The following is an 18,799-nucleotide window of genomic DNA, read 5'->3' on the forward strand; positions in this document are numbered from 1 at the left end:
TATGGCTCATTACTGTTATAACTCAAGGAATTCTTCTAGGAATTAGTAGGTGATTAGTAGTAATCTTTAGAGCCAGGAATCAGAAGAAGTCCTGAAGAGCTGAGAAAGTGGGAAGATCACCTGCCCTGCCTCTGTATTGAGGGAAGCTGTGAGATGACCAGAAGAAGCCAGCAAGACTACTTCACTGCAGCTGAGAGTGCGGGGGGGTTTAAACTGAATATGATCACAGCTCAAGGGAAAACAAAAGGGCAGGACTGACTCAGTGAGGCAAGCTGTCAGTGAAGATCTGGAGTTATGCTGTGAACGAGTGTGGGAGTGCAGTTTCTGGAGTGCTGGGGAGCACAAACCTAGGAAACGAGGGTGATTAAATAGAACAGGAGCAGGAATTTAGAATAACTTCATTTAGAATAGCCTTTATTGTCACATATACTCAAAGAGTAGATTAGATTCCCTACAGTGTGGAAACAGGTCCTTCAGGCCAACCAGTCCACAACAACCCTCCGAAGAGTAACCCACCCAGACCCAATTCCCTCTGACTAATGCACCTAGCACGATGGGGAATTTAGCTTAGCACATCTTAGGACTGGAAATGTGTTGCTGGAAAAGCGCAGCAGGTCAGGCAGCATCCAGGGAACAGGAGAATCGACGTTTCGGGCATAAGCCCTTCTTCAGGACATCTTAGGACTGTGTGAGGAAACCGGAGCAGCCCCACGCAGACACGGGGAAAATGTGCAAACCCCACACAGACAGTGACCCAAGGCTGGAATTGAACTTGGGACCCTAGTGCTGTGAGGCAGTAGTGCTAACTACTGAGCCACCGTGCCACCCCAAAGTATCGTGGGAGGTTTGTACGTGACCAATGACAGAGCTGACTTAGATACAAAAGTACACAGGCACAGTTTCTTTAATTACAAGATCTTAGACAATAGAGAAATAAAATGTCCGGCATTACAGAAATAAAAGTTCAGTAGCACAGACCACACTGGCTCCTAGCTCTCTGGACCATACCAGCGACACACCACGGCATGCTGGGAGGCTTCTAGGGCAGGAGACTGCCACACCAGGCCAGGAGGCCGCTGCACCAGGCCAAGAGTTGTTGCCAGACGGCTGGGTATAGTCGCCAGAGGCCAGGAGTCATCAGAGGCTGTGAGAGAAGAAGAAATAAAAGCACTAAAAGGAAGAAAAAGAGAAGAAAAAGAAGAACAGGCGGAGCGGACAAGCTCCAGCTGGACCGTCTACTCTGCTGCCATCTTGTAATTGAGGCAGTCCATCATGGAGCAATTCTTGAGAGGGAGTTTCAAGACCAGATCAGCAAAAATGAAGAATTATAATCTCTTATAAAGTTGAATAAGCTTTGATGACCCACTGTGTCAGTAACGTCCGATGAAGATGGGCGTCATTGTGAAATCCATGGGATCTGTCTTCATCACGTTTGCTATGTGACATATGCTGTATGAACATTGATTACAATTGATTCACTATATATATAGTTGGTGACTTGGCCAGTATTTATTGCCCATCCCTATTTGCCCTGAGGGCAGTTAACAGTCAACCACATTGCTGTGGGCCGTGAGTCACAGGTAAGGACCACAGATTTCTTCCCCAAAAGGACATGAATGAACCAAATGGGTTTTACAACATTTGACAATGGTTTGGAAACTTTTTATTCCAGATTTTTATTGATTTCAAATTTCACCATCTACCATGTCTAGATTACTAGCCCAGTGACATTATCACTGCACAACTGCCTCTCCTTTGAATCAGAAGGACAATGGATGTGTAGAAATGAAATTGGCTGAGGGACAAAAAGTCAAAGTTGTGCTGAATTGTTGGTGTTTAGGGGTTGTTTATTCTGGTTTGTTTCCATGAAATCCTTCCATGGCTTTGCCTCTTCCTATCCCTGGAAACTAGTCCAGCTCCACAGGTGCTCTTCTAATTCTAGAATCTTGTACATTCCCAATCATAACTGCTTCATCACCAGTGGTTATGCCTTGCTCCCAAGCTCTAGACTTCCCTCCCTACACGTTTTTGCCTCACCTTTCTCCTTTGAGGCACTCCTGAAAACCTACCTCTTTGACCAAGCATTTGGTCATCTGACCTAAAATCAATATTGCTGTGAAGCACCATGGGAAGTTTCATTACATTCAAGATCTGGAGTAATACAAACTAATGTAAATATTGGATGAAAGTATAAGTAATGTCTCCTTGGGGTCAATATTTACCAACTGCAGCAGTTCAAAAAGGGAGCTCACCACCAGTTTCTCAGGGCCAATTATGGATGAGAAGTAAATGCGGACACATCCAGTAAGTCCAAAAATGAAGAAAAACAAAATCACTGCTCTTTATATTAATGACCTGGACCTTGGCACACAAAGCGCAATATCACATTTGCAGAAGGCAAGAAAACTGGACGGATAGTAAAGAATAAGGAAGACAATAACAGATTTCAGGAGGACAAATAGACAGAATGCTGATACTGAGTTAATGTAGAGAAGGATGAGGATACATTTTAACCGAAAGAATGAAGAGATAATAGAACCAAAGTGGTTCAATTTTAAAGGAAATGTAGGAACAGGAATCAGAAAGATATCTCCAGGAAGCTTTGAACACAGCAGGACATGTTGAGAAGGTTGTTAGGAAAAAAACATAGAAGCATTAGTTTTTATAATACAGGAAAAGAACACAAAAGTGGAGACATTATACCAAAACATCATAAAATACTGGTTAGATTTCAGCTGTAGGAAGGCTTTTCAGCCCTGGGAAGGGTACAGAGGAGACCTGGAACAGAATCAAGAATGAGGGACTTTAATTATGTCCAAGAATTGGAGAAGCTGTTCATAGAATAGAGAAGGTTAATAGAAGATTTGTTAAGAAATCAGTAGGGGGAAACTGTTTCCATGTCTGAGAAGGCAGTGATCTGAGGACAGAACCTGCAGATGATTAACAGAAACCAGAGGAGATATGAGGAAACATATGTTTTACACAATGAGCTGGGTGATGATCTGAAAGGGTGGTCAAAGCAGATTCAATCAAACTTTCAAATAGAGAATTAGATGAATACTTGAAAGAAAAAGAATTACTGGCGTATGAGGGAAAGAGCATAGAATGGAATTAAATTCCATCAAAACCTACTATGAGTATGATGGCCTGAATGGCCTCCTTCTGTGCTGTCCCATTTTGGATTTCTATGAAGAGCTGCTTGAATTAAAGCTGCCCATATTCTATTAATCCAGTGTGAGAAACACTTCTTTGAATTCTTCCAGACTGTGCCGTCCACAATGGCTAATTTGTCAATCATAGGAAACAGTGTTAAACTATTTGGCTCTCAAAATTTTAATACTCTGCTGGATTTTCAATTAACCTCTTGTCTCAGAACAAACTGTTCCAATGTTTTAGGGGTTCTTCATAATTATAACTTTTCACCCCTGAAATCACCTCCATTGTGCCCTGTGTGTCTCTGATGTACTTTCTCTGATCATCTTTTATACTGAAATTTCACCAGATACAATAACTAATTAGCTTTGTTGTAAGATTGAGGATAAAGAGTTGAGGTTAAAGATTCTGGGGTGGGCGAATATAAATCACAGCACGATACGAAGAAAGCTTGTCCAAGTTAAATACTGAGAAAAGCTGCCAAATTGAATTATAGATCAGCAATGCGATAGAAAGGATGCAAATTAAATGCATACCAAGGAGGAAAAAACTGAAATGTGCCAAAGTTGGGACAATGAGACATTAGTTCAAATAGAAACTAAACACAAGAAGAATGTACCAGAGTTAATCAGACTCAGAGTTATTCTGACAATTACTCTAAGGAAAGATGTGCTGGCATTGGAGGAGGTCCACGGGAGGTTTACAGGAATGATCCAGGTGATGAGCATTGCGGACTCTGGGTCTGTACTCAATGGAGTTTAGAAGGATGACAGGAGGCCTGGACGAGTGGACATGGAGAGGTTTGCGCTAGTAGGAGAGATTAGGACCTAAGGCCAATGCCTCAGGGTGAAAGGATGACCCTTTACAACTGAGATGAGGAGGAATTTCTTCAGCCAGAGGGTGGGGACTCTTTGGAACTCAGTGCAGCGGAGGGCGGTAGAGGCCAAGTTATTGAGTGCATTAAAGACAGAAATAGATAGAGCAGACTAAATGGGCTGATTGTTCTAATTCTGCTCCTAAATCTTATAGTTTTATGGCCTTAATTAAGAAAGAGATGCAACTGTTTATTAGAATCCTGACGGAATCTGGAGAAGGACCACCAGAGGCTCAAATTAGTGTCACTGGAACGTACAACAAAAAAGGAGAAATCTAGCCCAGTGTGTCTATATGAGCTCTAATATCACTCATCAGCTCTTTTCTGGTGGTTCTTCATATCTCCTTTTGAAACAGATTCACAAGAGTGTTATGGTGTAGAAGGAGGCCATTCAGCCCATCATGTCTGGACTGGCTCTTCAAATGAGCAACATTATCTACTGACAATTTCCTGTTTCTTTCCCCCATATCCTCATACATTAAAGGGCGACCGTGGAGTCAGTTTAAGTGGGTTCAGTTACCTATGGTTTACTGCGGCCTGAACATATTATATGGAACATTCCAGAACCAGGGAGCTGCCGGGGAGGTAAATGTCCCATTTAAATGAATGGGTTCGCTACTATCCAGGGTTTTGGGCTTTTGTGGTAGGTCTTGGAACATATTCTCAGTGAGTACTGGGGGGGGGGGGGTTACTGTATTTCTATTTAAATAATCATCCAATTGTCTCTTGAATGCCTCAATTGAGCCTGTCTCCACCACACTTCCAGGCAGTGCATTCCACATCCTAACTACTCGCTGTGTGAGTATTGACTAAATTCACTTCAATACTAATAATACAGGAGAAATAATCAGTAAAGGGATCAAGAGTTATGGAGAAAAGGCAGGAAAGTGGAGTTGAGGATTATTAGATCAGCCATGATATCATTGGATGACAGAATGGATTTGGTGAGCCAATACAGAGTCACCTAGGGGTTCAGACACATAATTCTTTGAAGTTTACATCACATATAGATAAGGTGGTTAAAGGTGGCAATCAGCACGTTTGCCTTCATTGCTTAGACCTTTGAATATACAAGTTGGGACATTATGTTGAAGATGTACACGACATTGGTGAGGCCTCTTCTGGAGTACTGTGTCCAGTTCTGGTTTCCCTGTTATAGGAAGGATATTATTAAACTAGGGAGATTTACCAGGGTGATGCTGGGAATGAAGGGTGTGAGTTATAAAAAGAGGCTGGATAGGCTGGGACATTTTCTCACTGGAGTGTAGGAAGTTGGCAGGTAACCTTATAGAGGTTTATAAAATAATGAGAGGATTGACAAGGTGAATGGTAGGCATCCTTTCCCCTGGGGTAGGGGATTTCAAGACTAAGGGACATATTTTTAAGGTGAGAGGAGAAAGATTTTAAAAAGACATGAGAGACTTTTTTTTACACCAAGTGGTTCGTGTGTGGAATGAACTTCCAGTGGAAGTGGTAGATGCAGCTCCAGTTACAATGTTTAAAAGACATTTAGATAAGCACATGAATGAGAATGTTTCAAGGGATATGGACCAAGTGCAGGGAGGTGGGACTAGTTTAGTTTGGGATTATGGTCTACATGAACTGGTTGGAGCAAAGGGTCTGTTTCCATGCTATATGACTCTATATGCTCCTTTGTCTTATAGTCTCACAAAGTCAATAGATGTGGATAGTATGGATTTTAATAAACATTTTATTGTACAGTTTACAAGCAATTTTCAGAAAAAGCAATGGAACATAGAATAAGGGGGAATGTGACCATATAGTTCAAAACGGTTAAAGACAGGAAGCAAAGGTCAAGGTGAGTGGAGAGGTTGAGTGGTAGGAACTGTACTGCAACTGGTTAAACAAACCATTTGGCTTTAGGAGCTGAGGCAATTATTTAAATCACAAAAATAAAACTTGAATTCAGGTGCAGCAAGTGATTGGGAAAGCAAATGGAATGTTGGCTTGTATTACAAGGGGACTGGAGTATAGACTTAGGGAAGCATTGCTACAGCTGTCCAGGACTTCTGTAAAGACCACATCTGGATTAAGATGCCTTACTCAAGGAAGGATATAATTACATTGGAAGTGGTTCAGGAAAGGTTCATTCCACTGATTCCTAGGATGAAGGAGTTATCTTATGGGGAAAGGTTAAACCTATATTCATTAGAATTTAGAAAAATGAGATGTGATAAGATTGAAACATACAGCATTCTGGGGGAACTTAACAGGATGGATTTGGGAGCATTTTGCCCCTTGTGGTAGAGTCTAGAACAAGGGTACAGACTTTAAAACTAAGGGGTCTCCATTTAAGATGGGGATGAGGAGGAATTGCTTCTCTCAAAGGATCATTAGACTTTGGAATTGTATTTCCTAATGAGCAGAGGAGGCTGGACCATTGAATATGTTCAGGATTGAGTTAGACAAATTTTTGATTGATCTGGGAGTTGAGAATCCTGGGGGGGGGGGGGGGTTGCTGGGGAGAAGGTAGCAAAGACTACAATAGGTGAATGGGGGTGGGGATGGAGGAGATAGGTCAGAGAGGACGGTGGAGCGGATAGGTGGGAAGGGAGATAGGCAGGTAGGACAGGTCATGGGGACGGCGCTGAGCTGGAAGTTTGGAACTGGGTTAAGGTGGGGGGAGGGGAAATGAGGAAACTGGTGAAGTCCACATTGATGCCCTGGGGTTGAAGTGTTCTGAGGCGGAAGATGAGGCGTTCTTCCTCCAGGTGTCGGGTGGTGAGGGAGCAGCAGAAGAGGAGGCCCAGGACCTGCCTGTCTTCGGCAGAATGGGAGGGGTAGTTGAAATGTTGGGCCTCGGGGGAGTGGGATTGATTGGTGCGGGTGTCCTGGAGATGTTCCCTGAAGCGTTCTGCGAGGAGGTGTCCAGTCTCCCCAGTGTAGAGGAGACCACATCGGGAGCAACGGATACAATAAATGATATTGGTGGGTGTGCAGGTAAAACTTTGATGGATGTGGAAGGCTCCTTTGGGGCCATGGATGGAGTGAGGGAGGAGAGATTGGTGCAGGTTTTGCAATTTCTGCGGTGGCAGGGGAGAGTGCCAGGACGGGAAGGTGGTTTGTTGGGGGGTGTGGACCTGAGCAGGTAGTTCCAATCATCCCTTTATGATTTCTTCTCTCCTAATATTAATTTTCTAATTTAATAGCCCCATTTCTATAAGCCTACTTGATTGCGTAAAATTCTGGAAATTGTCCTTACTCTTTAACACTGTCCCCATATACAAAGTAGTGGTTCAAAATCTTCTTCTAGGAAGTGAATTTCGTAAGAACAAGGGTGAGAGACAGACCTTTCTTTCAAAGTGCTGCATCTCTTTATTATGAGATTTTTAATCACCAATTCATTCTCCAATTGCTAACAAATGTCACTAGCCCAGAATTTTTCCTGCACGGGTGAACAATAAGTAAAAATACTGTGAAAGCAAATATTGGCTTTCCAACCGTGGATGCTGAAACATATTTAAAATTCCAAATACTTGAAATAAAACAAATAAAGAAGTACTTGAAATTGTGAAAGCAAAAGAATTCTGAAAGGCGATATTCAAATAAGAAAATGTTGAGGATTTCACCAATTTGATCTGAACAGAAAAATTTTATTGAATTTAATTTCACAGTTAGTTACTGTGGAAATCAAGCTCGTGACCTCTGAGTTGCTTACTGTTCCAAAAACCGTTTGCATTTTTAGTTTATAACATCAACACATAACATTTTCCCATCATGTTAAGTGGGCCTGAAATCAACAAATCATTAAGTACAAAAGAATTGAAACTCCCAAAACTACATGAAATGTTTCCACATAAATGTATGAAATAAACAGGAAGCAAGCCAGGGGTAGTTGATTAATTAATATAAACCAACCTCTGCATCAAGGATTCAAAAACAAAGTTTAAAAGGCATGCATGGATTATGCGTTTCATTATTTGACGTAACGATTGGAATTCTCCAGGAGTTACCCCTGCTCTGCTGCCATTGCTTTATACCTCACTGCACTTCCACTGAAGTTAGTAACAGAACAACCCCAGTGAAATCTCTGGCCAATGTCAATCGCAGGAGACTTTTATTCTGATCTAAGGCACACATTGATCAGTGATAAAGAATGAAGAATCCACCACACAACCCTCACCATATTAGCTTCCTTGCCATGTTTTTGAAATTCACTTCCTACTGTGGTATTCATCCACTTACTCAAAATGTTTTTCCATTTCACAATTCGATTAGTTAATTGCTAAAATCTGCGTTGCCTCATCCTTATTCACCATAAGACCATAAGACATAGGAATGGAAGTAAGTCCATTCGACCCATCAAGTCCGTTCCGCCATTTAATCATGGCTGATAGGCGTTTCAACTCCACTTACATGCCCTCTTCACGTATCCCTTAATTCCTTGCGAGATCAAGAATTTATCAACCTCTGCCTTGAAGACATTTACCGTCCCAGCCTCCACTGTGCTCCGTGGCAACGAATTCCACAGGCCCACCACTGTCTGGCTGAAGAAATGTCTCCTCATTTCTATTCAAAATTGACCCCCTCGAATTCTAAGACTATGCCTAAGAGTCTAGTATCCCTGCTTGATGGTAACAATTTCCCAGCATCCACCCTTTCTAAGCCATGCATTATCCTGTAAGTTTCTATTAGATCTCCTCTCAACCTTCTAAACTCTAATGAATACAATCCCAGGATCCTCAGCCGTTTATCGAATGTTGGGCCTACCATTCCAGGGATCATCCGTGTGAATCTCCACTGGACACGCTCTAATGCCACTATGTCCTTCCTGTGGTGCCCAGAATTGGACACAGTATTCTAAATGTGGTCTAACAAGAGCTTTATTAAGTCTCAGAAGCACATCGCTGCTTTTATATTCCAACCCTCTTGAGATAAATGACAACATTACATTCGCTTTCTTGATCACAGACACAACCTGCAAGTTAACCTTTAGAGAATCCTGGACAAGCACTCTCAGATCCCTTTGTACTTCGGCTTTATGAATTTTCTCACTGTTTAGAAAATAGTCCATGTCTGTATTCTTTATTCCAAAGTGCAACACCTCACATTTGCTCACCTTGAATTTCATCAGCCATTTCCTGGACCCCTCTCCGAAACTGTCTAAATCTTTCTGCAGCCTCCCCACCTCCTCAGAACTACCTGCCTGTCCACCTAACATTGTATCATTGGCAAACTTCACCAGAATGCCCCCAGTCCCTTCGTCCAGATCATTACTATATAAAGTGAACAGCTGCAGCCCACCACTCATCACTAGCTACCAATCCAAAAAAGAACCTTTTATCCCAACTCTCTGCCTGTCAGACAGCCAATCCTCAATCCGTACCAGTAGCTCACCTCGAACACCATGGGTCCTCATCTTACTCAGCTGCCTCCCGTGAGGCACCTTATCAAAGGCCTTTCAGAAGTCTAGATAGATAACACCCATTAGGTTTCCCTGATCTAACCTACTTGTTACCTCTTCAAAGAACTCATCCTTAACAATTCTAGAATTTTACCTACAACCGAGGTTAGGCTAATTAGTCTATAATTTTCCATCTTTTGTCTTGATCCTTTCTTGAACAAGGGAGTTACAACAACGATTTTCCAATCATCTGGGACTTTCCCTGACTCCAGTGACTTTTGAAAGATCACAACCAATGTCTCCGCTACTTCCTCAGCCACCTCCCTCAGAACTCGAGGATGTAGCCCATCAGGGCCAGGAGATTTATCAATTTTTAGACCTTTTAGCTTTTCTAGCACTTTCTCTTTTGTAATGGCTCCAGTTCTGTAACCTCCTCAAATCCAAATCTGTCATACACAACATGCGCCGTACTGACCTTCTTTAAATCAAAGCCTTTCCTGGCAGCTAATATTTACCACAATCTCTCATCAAACACCTCCACCACAAATCTAGGCAAAGCTCAAATGTCAATAACGTCAAGGTACCAGTGGGTCAGGTGAATATAAAAGGTCACACATTGCTATTTGAAAAGCAATAGGGATTTCTCCCAGTATTTGGCCAACATTCCTCCCTCTGGTATGATCAGGTCATTCAGATCATTATGAATGGTGCATTAAACATTACTATATAAAAGTGATGGTAAGAGAGGAATTCTACAGGCTCAGGCTCCAGTTCCATGTGATCTGAAATCACTCTTTATACACATGAGCTTTGACAAAGGGTCAGTTAAACTCGAAACGTCAGCTCTTTTCTCTCCTTACAGATGCTGCCAGACCTGCTGAGATTTTCCAGCATTTTCTCTTTATACACATGTCAATAAGAAGGTGATGGCACAGTGGTAGTATCAGTGGATCAATACTCTAGAATCCCAGACTAATATCAAAGCCTAGAATGGCAGTTGGTGAAATCCAACAATTTCTGTTTTTGTTTCAGCTTGCTTTGCTAGTTCTGTGCATTCCATTTGAATGATTTTCAAATTCATTTCAGAAACACCTAGTTGTTTCATGAAGCAAAATATAAAGTCATTACACTAGTCCTGTTCATCCCTGGGAGTGATATCCAAGAGACTGCAACTGTAGGGTACCCCCTACAGTTACAGGGGCAACAAATGCTGCCCAAAACTATTTAATGACTGCTTTCACTACCTTTTGTGGAAGACCCTCAAAGAAAAAAATTCTGTTCATCTCTATCTTAAACGTGCAAGCCTGATTTTTCATCAGTGACTCCTTGTTCTAGATAGGAAATATTCTTTTCACATTCACCCTGTCATGATTCCTCAGAATCTTATATATTTCAATCAAGCCATTTCTGAGTCTTCTAAACTCCATCAGATAAAGCCTCATATGTTCAATTTTTCCTCACAAGACAACCAGCCTATTCAGGGTAATAGTCACATTTACATTCTTTGTTAATAAGTGCCCCAATACCATCTTGCAGATGTGGAGTCCTGCTTCACTGAAATATAACATCACCAGCTTTGCATTCAACTCCCCTCATAATAAATAATATCCTATTAGCTTTCCTAATTACTTATTGTATCGGAGTATTACTTTCCAATTCTGGAACTCTCTGATCACTTTGCATGTCATAGCACTGCAATTTCTCACCAATTAAATAACGTTTTTACTGTATCGCACCTGCCAAATGGAAAATTTCACTTTTTCTACTTATACTCCACTTGCTGGAGCTTTGCCTACTCACAAAACCTATCTATATCCCTTTGTCACCTCCTATGTCCTCTTCCACAACTGACTCTTCCACCTACTTTTGTGTCTTCAGCAAATTAGCAACCGTATCTTTGCTTGCATCATCCAAGTAATTTATATCAATTCTAAAAGGTTCAGCCTCCTACATTGATCTTTCGGAACATGACTTATTGCATTTTGTCAACCAGAAAAAGACCCCACTTATACCTTACCCCTACTTCTGTCCCTAATGTCTCTGCTTTCACCACCACCGCTGCCAACGTATTCCACGCACTCACAACTCTCTGTGTAAAGAACCTACCTCTGATGTCTCCTCTATACCTCCCCCCAACACCTTAAAACTATGACCCCCTTGTGCCAGTCAGTCCTGCCCTGGGGAAACGTCTCTGGCTATTGACTCTATCCATGCCTCTCATTACCTTGTATACCTCGATCAGGTCACCTCTCTTCCTCCTTCTCTCCAGAGAGAAAAGTCTGAGCTTATTCAACCTTTCTTCATAAGGCAAGCCCTGCAGTCCAAGCAGCATCCTGGTAAACCTTCTTTGTATCTTCTCCAAAGCCTCTGTATCTTTCCTACAATAGGACAACCAGAACTGGACACAATATTTCAAGTGTAGTCTCACCAGGATCTTGTAGAGTTACAGCAAAACCTCACAACTCTTAAACTCGATTCCCCTGTTAATAAAAACACCATATGCTTTCTTAACAACTCTATCCACTTGGGTGGCAACTTTGAGGGATCTATGTATTTGAACACCAAGATCCCTCTGTTCTTCCACACTGCCAAGAATCCTGTCTTTAATCCTATATTCAGCATTCAAGTTTAGACCTTCCAAAATACATCACTTCGCATTTATCCAGGTTGAGCTCCATCTGCCATTTCTCAGCCCAGCTCTGCATCCTGTCTATGTCATGCTACAGTCTGCAATAGCCCTCAATACTATCAACACCACCTCCAACCTTTGTGTCATCAGCAAACTTACTAATCCACCCCTCAACCTCCTCATCCAAGTCATTTGTAAAAACTACAAAGAGCAGGGACCCAAGTACAGAGCCCTGTGGGACGCCACTCAACTCTGACCTCCAGATAGAATACTTTCCATCTACAACCACTCTCTGCCTTCTGTCAACCAACCAATTCTGAATCCAGACAGTCAAATCTCCTTGTATCTCATACTTTCTGAATTTATGAATGAGCCTACCTTGGACAACCTTATCAAATGCTTTGCTGAAGTCCATGTACACCACATCCATTGCTCGACCTTCATTGACCTGTCTCGTCACCTCCTCAAAGAACTCAATAAGATTTGTGAGGCATGACCTGCCCCTTACAAAGCCATGCTGACTGCTTTTAATCACGCTATGCTTTTCCAAATAGTCATAAATTCTATCTCTCAGAATTCTTTCCAAAACCTTGCTCACCACAGACATAAGACTGACTGGTGTGTAATTGCCACAGATTTCCCTATTACCCTTCATTTGCCTCCCTCCAATCCTCTGGTACGATTCCCATGGAGAGTAAGGAGGCAACCTCCTTTCTTGCTTCCCGTAGCAACCTAGGATAAATCTGGTCTGGCTCTGGGGATTTATCAACCTTAATGTTTTCCAAAATTTCCTGCACATCAACTTCATCAATCTCGATCTGGTCAAGCCTGTATCCCAGCTCCTCAAAGGTCTCATTCACAACAAGGTCCTTTTCCTTAGTGAAAACCGAAGCAAAAAAACACATTTAGGCTTTCCCCTATGGACTCAGAGTGCACGCACAAGTTCCTTACGCTACCCCTGACCAGCCCTACCTTCTCCCTGATCATTCTCTTATTCCTCACGTATGAGTAAAATGCCTTTGGGTTTTCCCTAATCCTTCCTGCCAAGCCTTTTTTGTGCCCCTCCTGGCTCTCTTTAGTCCATTTCTGAGCTCCTTTCTAGTAAGCCTGTAATCCTCTAAAGCTGTGCTAGATCCTTGCTTCCTCCACCTTACATAAGTTGCCTTCTTGTTTTTGATGAGAAGCTCCCTTGTTCTCGTCACAAGGCTCCTTAATCTTACCCCTTCTTACCTGTCTCAGAGGAACAACTGTGTGCATCACTCGCAACAACTTCTCCTTAAACAGTCTGCCACATGTCTGCTGTGCCCTTTCTGTGGAACAATTGCTCCCAATCTGTACTTCCCAACTCCTGCTGATAGCATCATAATTTTCTTTTCCCCAATTAAATATCTTCCCATGGTAACTGCTCCTTTCCCTCTCCATGGTTGTGGTAAATGTGAGGCAGTTGTGATCACTGTCTGGCTCATTGCCGATCACCAAATCCAAATAGCCTCTCCCCTCGTCAGTCTGTCTACATACAGAGTCAGGAAACCTCTTGAACACACCTGACAAAAACGGCTCCATCCAAACCATCTGCACTACGGAAGTTCCAGTCAATATTGGGAAAGTTGAAAAAACCCATAACAACAACCCTGCTACCACTGCACTTTTCCAAAATCTACCGGCCTATGAGCTCTTTTATCTCCCTACTGCTATTAGGGGGTCTGTAGAAACCCCCCAATGAGGTGGCTGCTCCCTTGCTGTTCCTAACTTCCACCCATACTGACTCAGTAGACAAACCTTCCTCAACAACCTTCGTTTCTGTAGCTGTGATGCACTCTCTGACTAGCAATGCTACACCCTCTTCTCTTTCTCCCTCCTCCTTGTTCTTTTTAAATGTTCTGAAACAGTTAGCAACCATTCCTTCCCCTGTGAAACCCACGACTCCGTTATGTCCACAACATCATAGTCGCAAGTACTGATCCATGCTCTAAATTCGTCACTCTTGTTTCTGACACTCTTTGTGTTAAAGCAGACACACTTTAACTGATCCCTTTGTTCCATCACATGAAAAACCTTCCTGATAGATTCACTACATCCTGTTGCTGCCCCATCTACAACTACCCCCTCTCAGATGTGGAGCTCTGGTTCCTACCCCCCTGCCAAACCCTCCCACCCAGGACATTTTTGCCCCTCCAGATCAGGTGCAAGCCGTCCTTCATGTACAGTCCCACCTTCCCCAGAAGGTATCCCAATGGTCTAGGTATCTGAAGCCCTCCCTCCTGCACCAGCCTCGCAGCCACGACTCCGCTGCATTCGCTGCCTGTTCCTCACCTCACTATCTCATGCCACCGGTAGCAAACCTGAGATCACTACTCTACTCGTCCTGCTCTTCAGCTTCCAACCTAACTCTCTGCAGTCACTTTTCAAATCCTCAATCCCTTCCCTATCTATGTAATTGGTGCCAATACGTACCATAATTTCTGGCTGCTCGCCCTACCCCTCCAGAGTCTTGTAAACCCGTTCGGCGACATCCCGGACCCTGGCAACATACCTTCTGGGAGTCCCGTTCCTGACCTAAAATCCCCTGTCAATCCATCTAACTATTGAATTCCCTATGACTAGTGCTTTCCTATTCTCCCCCCTTCCCTTCTGAGCCACAGTGTCAGGCTCAGTGCCAGAGACCTGACAACTATGGTGTTCCCTGGTAGGCCGTCCCCACCAGCAGTATCCAAAATGGTATACTTATTATGAGGGTAACAGCCACAGGAGATCCCTGCTCTGTCTATTGGTTCCCTTTCTGCCCCCTGACTGTAACCCAGCTGTTCTTATCCTGTGTCTAGGGAGTGACCATCTCCCTGTACATCCTCTCAATTTCCCCCTCAATCTCCCGGATGATCCGCAGTTCATCCAGCTCCAAGTCCAGTTCCCTAACTCGGCTATCAAGGAGCTGGAGTTGAGTGCACTTTTTGCCAGCAGAGACATATGTTGTGTCCCTCACCTGCCACATTGTGCATGAGGAACATGCAACACGCAATATGTTAAACTCTACAGTTAACTTCTACCTTCCTCAATAGCCTTTAGAGTCACAGAGTAATAGAGATGTAGAGCACGGAAACAGACCCTTTGGTTCAACACATTCATGCCAACCAGATATCCTAGTCCCATTTTTCAGCACCCAGCCCATATCCCTCTAAACACTTCTTATTCATATAACCATCCAGATGCCTTTTAAATGTTGTAATTGTACTAGCCTCCACCACTTCCTCTGGAGCTCATTCCATTCACGCATCACCCTCTAAGTGAAGCATTTGCCCCTTTGGTCCCTGTGACATTTTTTCCCTCTCACCCTAAACCTATGTGATCTAGTTCTGGACTCCCCCACCCCTGGGAAAAGACCCTGTCTATTTATATGTTATGTAATCTTACTACAAATGCTCCTACAATTTTAAACTTTAGGAGTGGAATAGACGATACCCATGTATCTGACCCTCACCAAACAATCACCAAACTGGAGGAAAGCCAGGAAATTTAAAATGGAACAGTAGATTTGTTAAATGTTAAATACAAATTAATAATTAGATTTTTGCAAAGAGATTAATACTCACTTTAATCCCAGTGGTGGAGTAAACACCAATTTTTAAAAAAAATTCAGTCATGGGGTCAGGGCATCGCTGATAGGCCAGCATTTATTACTCATCCCTAATTGCCCAGAGGGCAGTTAAGAGTCACCCACATTGCTGTGGTTCTGGAGACACATGTAGACCAGACCGAGTAAGGATGGCAGCTTCCCTCCCTCATGGACATTTATGAACTAGAAGGGTATTTTTCTGGAGAGTGAAAAAGTTTGAAAAAAGTACAAGCAAAAGAGCACCTCCTTCCCCAACTCCCCTAATCACCAAACTCCAAGCCATACTCTTTGTTCTGTCACACTGAAATGTTTGGCTTCCTATGCTTCTGAAACAAAAGTGCAAGCTGATCACAATTACAGAAAAAAAAGGTTTCAGCTGCTTTCTGAATTACTTAACTTCAACTGGAGGAAAGCCAGGAAATTTAAAATGGAACAGTAGATTTGTTAAATGTCAAATACAAACTAATAATTAGGTTCACACTTACGAACCAACTACCAGCATCCAGATGCCCTCTCCTTGTTTAAAACTAAAGTTGTGCTGCTGATCACTTTTAAATTGATGCATGTGAAAACTAAAAGGGACCTACAAACGAAGGTACACAAATTCTTCATTCGTAGACCACTCTGAGGACATGCTCTTTGTGATTGTGATAAAGTCACTTAAAGCTTGAAAGATACAAAGTCTAGGTGCGGTCAAGGAACACAGAGATTTCAGAGTACAAATACATCAATCACTAAAGGTTACACCACAAATAGGTGTAAAAGAGAAGTTTTCAAAAAACTTGCACTCAAAAGTTAACCATTTCTCTCTCCATAGATGCTGCCAGACTTGCTGAGGACTCTGTTTTTATCTCATCAAAAAGTAAGTCAAGAACCAGGCCTTAATTCTAGCGGGGTGGCATTTAAAATTCAGGAGGTTACATTAAATCTTGGCAAGACCACAAGAGTACTGTATGCAAATGCAAAAACACAGACAGTGTGCAGGGAAGACTGAGAGAAACATATGGATAGACCTATAAGAAAAGGATAAACAGGCTAAGTCTTCTTCCCTCCAAAGAAAGAGAGATGACCTAACCCAAGATGTTTAAAATGACTGAGTGCACACATAGAGGATATTTCCTCTTGTGACTATTATCTCTGGTAACTAGAGGCTATCAACATGGGAATGGGAAATATCCAATAGGAACTTAGGAGAAATCTCTTTATTCAGAAATTATGTTGCACCTAACACAGGGAGTGGTGAAAGTGAATAGTTTGGATGCATTTCAGAGGAAACTAAATAAACAGTGAAGGGAGAAGGGAATAGAAGGTTACAATGATGTATATCTGTGAAGAAATGTAGAAACAGGCCTGGGTGGAGTGTAAAAAACATGATGGATTGGCTGGGCCCAACTATTTCCAGAAGGCATTCAAAGGCCATGGTTTTGGAGGCAGTACACTGACGGGTTCTATAAGGAACAGGGCTGGAAACACAACTGCTTACAATATACTTTCATGACTTCGAGGAAGGAAGCCAGATTTGCAAACGACCCAAAAATAGGTGGAAAGTCAATTTGCAAGAGGGATGCAGACAGTTTACAGGGAGATATTGATAGGTTAAATAAGTGGGCACAAAGTTGGCAAATGGAGTACAATGTGGGAAAATGTGAAGTTGGTCATTTTGGGAGAAAAACAGAACATATGATTTAAGTCAGAAAGCTAGCACACAGGGGCATCAGGTAATCAGGAAGGCTAATGGAATGTTGGTCCTTATTTCAAGGGGGTTGGAGTAGCGAAGTCTTACTGCAACTGTAAAAGGTGCTGGTGAGACCACATCTGGAGTACTGTGAGCAGTATTGGTCTGTTATTTCAGGAAAGATACCATTTCACTGGAGACAGTTCAGAGACGTTTCACTAGGATGATAAAAACCAAAATTACTACGGATACTGAAAATCGGAACTAAACACAGAAACTGCTGGAAAAGTTCAGCAGAGTCTGGCAGCACCTGTAGAGGGAAATCAAGAGTTAACATTTTGGGTCGAATGACCTTCTGACGACGGATCACTGGACCCAAAACATTAACTCAGATTTCTCTCCACAGATGCTGCCAGATTTGCTGAGCTTTTCCAATAATTTCTGTTTTTGTTCACTAGGATGATGGCTGGTATGGAGGGATTGCCTTATGAACAAAGGTCAAACAGGGTGGGACTCTACTCACTTGAATTTAGAAGAATGAGATGTTATCTCATTGAAACATGTAGATTCTCAAGGGGCTTGACAGGGTGTTTTTTATTCACTCATGGGATGTGGGTGTTGCTGGCTGTGCCCAGCATTTATTGCTCGTCTCTAATTGCCCCTTGAGAAGGTGGTGGGGGGAGTCGCCTTCTTGAACCACTGCAGTGCACATGCTGTAGGTTGATCCACAATGCCCTGAGGGAGGAAATTCCATAATTTTGATCCAGTGACACTGAAGGAACGGAGATATATTTCTAAGTTAGAATGATGAGTGACTAGGCAGAGGGCATGCAGGGGAGTGGTGTTCCATATATCTGCTACCCTTGTCCTTCCAGATGGAAGTGGTTATGGGTTTGGAAGATGCTGTCAAAGGATTTTTGGTGAATTTCTGCAGTGTACCTCACAGATAGTACACACTGCTGCTACTGAGCTTCGGTGGTGGAGGGAGTGAATGTTTGTGGATGTGGTGCCAATCAAATAGGCTGCTATATCCTGGATGGTGTCAAGCTTCTTGAGCTGCACCCATCCAAGCAAATGTGGAGTATTCCATCACACTCCTGACTTGTGCTCCGTAGATGGTGGACAGGCTTTGGGGACTCAGAAGGTGAGTTACTTGCTGCAGTATTCCTAGCCTCTGACCTGCTCTTGTAGCCACTCTGTTTCTGTTGAAGTCCAGTTGAGTTTCTGCTCAATGGTAACCCCCAGTATGTTGATAGTTGGGGGAATTCAGTGATTGTAACACTATTGAATGTCAAGGGGTGGTGGTTAGTCAGTTTCTTTTGGAGATAGTCATTGCCTGGTATTGGTGTAGCACAATTGATACTTGCCAGTTGACAGCCCAAATTGGGATATAGTCCAGATTTTGCTGCATATGAACACGGACTGCTTCAGTACCTGAGGAGTTGCAAATGGTGCTGCACATTGTGCAATCATCTGCAAACATCTCCACTTCT

General features: G+C 42.7%; 1 protein-coding gene across 2 annotated transcripts in view; it reads right to left on the reverse strand.

The window, feature by feature from the left end:
* Nucleotides 1-18,799, reverse strand: part of ttll5 (tubulin tyrosine ligase-like family, member 5) — a 451,975-nt gene that overhangs the window by 286,033 nt on the left and 147,143 nt on the right. The gene's annotated exons all lie outside the window — the stretch shown is intronic.

Source organism: Chiloscyllium plagiosum, unplaced genomic scaffold, assembly GCF_037043375.1.
Source record: "Chiloscyllium plagiosum isolate Xiang-an unplaced genomic scaffold, Cpla_swu_hap1 HiC_scaffold_8, whole genome shotgun sequence".
Taxonomy (NCBI): Eukaryota; Metazoa; Chordata; class Chondrichthyes; order Orectolobiformes; family Hemiscylliidae; genus Chiloscyllium; species Chiloscyllium plagiosum.